The 4386-nt window shown below is 43.9% G+C and overlaps 1 pseudogene; it reads right to left on the bottom strand.

Annotated features, from left to right (window-relative positions):
• Positions 1–207: 207 nt before the first annotated feature.
• On the bottom strand, positions 208–1730 carry LOC114038502 (annotated as a pseudogene).
• Between the last annotated feature and the right edge of the window lie 2656 nt (positions 1731–4386).

Raw genomic sequence — 4386 nt, 5'->3', positions numbered from 1 at the left:
ATTGAGCCTCCACAAAGCATTTTTTTTCTTAAACTTAAAGGACATTTTTACATAAAATTAAAGTGTGTTGAAAACATGTATAAGCTGCTGCCGCACTCATAACCCACAACAATGTACAAAAAAGAGTGATTACCCTTCTCTACTCTCCTCCAGTCAATCTGACTGTTGCCATTTTCCATATGTTCATAGGCCCTAGCTGGGCAACCCTCATTCCTCTTCTCTCTCAATGTAGGTTTTGGCACCATGCCAAACCATCTGCCTGTCCAGGTACCAGTTTCTTGCTGACATCACAGTCTCTTTGTTACTGCACTTTGCCAATTTGCTCAGTCTCCGGTGGCTTCTTTCCTTCCCATTCTAGCTGGTGCTTTGACCCCCACAGTCTTTCAGGGCTGGAGGCCCTCTCCACGTCTCCCTTCCGGCTAGAACCTTCCTCCCCATGCAGCCTGTCCTGTGCCCCAGAACCTGAGGTACTTCCCTCTCTGTCTTCAGTCCTTTCTGAAGGGCCGATGCTGAGTTCCCCATCTCTGCATTTCTCATGCCTCTCTTTCCCTCTCTTTCATTTCCATCTCCTTCTTGTCATGTTGGTCTTCACTATTTCTCAGACTGGCTCTTTCTTGCCCCCAGGGGAGTTGCTTCTCCCACTTTTCTTCCCACTTTCATTCTTGGTCAGTTTTCCTCTTCTCTCTTCATCTTCCTGCTCCTGCCTCTTCCTGACGTAGTCTTTACTGCTGTCGTCCCTGGGCCTGTGATCTGTTTTTCCTTTCTGGTGACCACTGTCAATGTGATGGTTGTTCTGCTCCCTGACCTGGTTTTTGTAGCTGAGGTCCTGATGGTAGTCACTTCTGTCCCTCGTGATTCTGTTGTTGCTTCCTGTCCTAGAGTCCTTGATGTGACTTTTGTTATGTTGTCCTCTGTCCTTCCTCGAGGAGCTTGAGTGAACTTGGATCCTTTCACTCTGGTGGCCACTCTCACTCCTGCAGCTCTATCCATTCTTGTCTTCATCATCTTCTTTACTGCTGTCCACATCAAGGTCTCTTTCTGCATCTTGATTTTCCTCTACTTTCACTCTGGTTTTGAGTATGTTTCTATGAAGTGGGACTCTGTATTTTGGATTTAATTCATCAGAATAACCCCATGGCTTCTCCCCCTTCATCCTAGAGCTGGCTTCCCAAAGGCTGCATATAGGTACATCTTCTTCTCCAACTGCTTGTTTTAAAAGGTGCCTATAAAATCCACTGAGCTCTTTCTGCTTGGTTACATCTAGACAAGCCTCCAGGGCAGCTGCTCTCCTCTCTCTTTCTGCTTCCTAAGCTCTCTCCCAAAGCTTCTTCTTATGGGCAGATGTCACAAATGCTTCTTTATCATCAAATTCTCCCCTTTCCATTTCTCATTCTTTCTGAATTTTCTTTTAGTAGACTGTGGATGTACTTAGGCTTTCAGTCCTTTACTGAAAGCAATTTGGGATGACCTTCCTTCTTCTCCCATGGCATTTCATCATGAATACTGTCATATTCATGCACGGTGGCGTCTTCTACCAGGGCCTTCTGAATTGCAAGTCTGGTTGGCTTCGTCCCTCACTTCTTCAAGGCTTCTCTCTGAAGGCTGTCGATCATGGAGGTCTCCTCATCAGAGACATTGTCAAACACTGCTGGCTCCTACAAAATAGGTATCTGCTAGTGCTGTGATTTCTTGGGTAAAAAGCACCCACATTGCCTTGGCGGGGCTGCCATCTTCCTCGGGCCTGCATGCCATGCCATCGCTGTAGAACAAAGCTTTCACTTGACACCTGCAGATTCCACAGTATGCCCACCTCCTCCAGGTTCCTTCTCCCTTCCCGCCTTTGGCCTGAAGATTCGACACCTCCAAGACGCTTTTTAAAAACTATTTGTTTGGGTAGCCTTTTTTTTTTTAAATGTCGCAAAATTTCTGTCGAAAGTGTCAAGTGGATCCCTCTTCCCAGATGCTTGGCTGGAGCCTGCTGTATTTGACTAAGTGGGGAGAGGAGGAGGGAGAACATTGACCCCTCCTTGACCCCTTTGAGGCTCAGATGGGTCAACCCACAGAGGATTAATGAGCATTAGTCAGAATGGGGGGTTGTAAAGTGCAGTGGTAACGTCCTTGATGAAAATGCAAGAAAGGAACTGTCAACCTTTTGCAAATGACTTTCTGGCGGAGGAAGTGCCCGCAGGGATGATTTCATGGACCTTTACAAACTGCAAAATGCCCTTTAAATGGGAGCTGTTATTTTTCTGGACAACCTTTGCTCCTCCTACTTCCTTCTGTCTGCTTTTTGGTACTCTGCTGCTCATTAGCACCTTCACCAGAACACTGGAAAGGGAAAAGAGGAAATGAAACTCAATTTTCCTACTTGTTAACAGCTCTCATTAAAAAAAAAAAATCACCAACCCAAACCAATGAATGGAGCAGGACATTGTCAAAATTGACTAAAGTGAACTACAGGTTTTGGGTTTTTTTTTAAACCCTGAATTTTAAGAAAATCCACCCAGTTCTGTTTTGTTGCTTTTTTAAACAGAAGGCATTGTCGATACACAGCTGTCTTCCAAGCCAAGGAAACCTGGCTTCAGATCTCACCTAGGATGTATACTGTGTGACTGAGTAGGTCATTTAATCATTCAGTGTTCTAGGCAATTCTTTAAGACTGTGAGCGGCAGAGAAGATGCCAAGTTGCATGAGTAGAGGGAATCTCCTCATTTGGGGGCTTCCCATAGCAATGAAATCATAGACCCATTCCTACTCTTATTCTCCTTGTTGCCAAAGACTTCATTATAGTCAATTAGAATATGGACTTTCCATACTCAATTACTAATAAATAATTGTTTGTAGTTGCTGCAAAGTAGGAAGTTTTCTTGCTCATCCATGTAAGATGGTCCATTTTTGCCCATCTTTGTATCCTAAGTGCTTAGCACAGTGCCTGCCTCTATGTAATAAGAGCTAAGGAAATGCTTATTGACTGATGGATTGATCCTTGAGGCAAATATAACACTGGTCTCCTTTCAGCTTTGAGTTTAATCTGAAGTTTACTCTTAATTAATAGACTCCCTTATGTTAATGAAGTACAAAATACTAATTAACACCATTCCACAGGATCACTGCTTCAGCTATATTCCCTCATCTTGTAGGGGGTATCTCTTTGCTAACAGACTAAGTCTATGCAGATAGGTGGCATAGTGGATAGGATGCTGGGCCTGGAGTCAGGAAGACCTGAATTAAAATCTGGTCTCAGACACTTACTAGCTGTGTGACCCTGGGCAAGTCACTTAACCCTTTTTGCTTCAGTTTCCTCATCTACAAAATGAGCTGGCAAAGGAAATGGCAAACCACTCCAGTATCTCTGCCAAGAAAACCCCATTTGGGGTCAGGAACTCTTAGACATAACTGAAGCAACTGAACACCACCACCATCATCTCAGTCTAGATGCAGCTTAATTGAATGGGGTTATATGATCCTTTCAGCCTTGGGACCTCATGGTCTGAAAGGATCTAAGAGATTAACCAGTACACAGAAGTATGGGGCAATGTTGGGGTGTCCCCATAACTACCCAAAGTTCAACCATTTAGAACCATGGTCAGTGAACTTTAATAGGATCATGGATGTAGAGCTAGAAGGGCCCTTAAAGGCCATCTAGTGATAACCCTTTCTTTTTATAGATGAGGAAAAAGAACCACAAACTAGTTAAGTGACTTGCCCAAGATCTCACAGGGTAGTGAGCTCAGGCCCTTCTACTCCAAAGCCAGCACTCTCCATTGACCATACTGCATTTTTTAAAGACTTCATTTATAAAACAATAGACGTGTGATTTAATTGATGTATAGAACTTCTGGGGAGGGAACTCCCCTCATCAATGCAGATCAGTACCTGCTGTGCAACTTAGAGACAATGTAAGAGAATTGCTTGGGGTGGGGGCGGGGAAATGAGACTTGCTCGGGTTTTACACACTCAGTACAGGTGAGAGAAGGGACTGGACCCCAGTTCTTCCCTCTCTGAGACAAGAGTTATGCTGACTCTCTTATCATTAATGAAGTTTAAAATGCTAACTAAACAACATTCCGCTCCAGCTAGATTCTCTCATCTTGGAGGGGGTATCTCTTAGCTGACAGCCAATTCTTGTCAATGTGAGGAAATCCAGAAACCCCCCCTTTTTTTTCTCTCCCTAAAGATAATCTTAGGTAACTCTAGATAAGTGAAGAGCTGGGAAGACTTGGCATAAGAAATGGTATAATATACTGGATAAAGCACTGAACCTGGAGTTAGGAAGACCTGAGTTCAAATCCTGCCTGAGACACTCACTATGTCTATGACTAGCCTTAACTAGACCCTTAAATCTTGGCTCTATATCCACTGCATTGTCCCTCTTTTAATAAATGG

Source organism: Vombatus ursinus, unplaced genomic scaffold (genome assembly GCF_900497805.2).
Source record: "Vombatus ursinus unplaced genomic scaffold, bare-nosed wombat genome assembly UNPS02011334.1, whole genome shotgun sequence".
Taxonomy (NCBI): Eukaryota; Metazoa; Chordata; class Mammalia; order Diprotodontia; family Vombatidae; genus Vombatus; species Vombatus ursinus.
The sequence above is the reverse complement of the archived record's forward strand: the minus strand, read 5'-3'. Positions and strand labels throughout refer to the sequence as shown.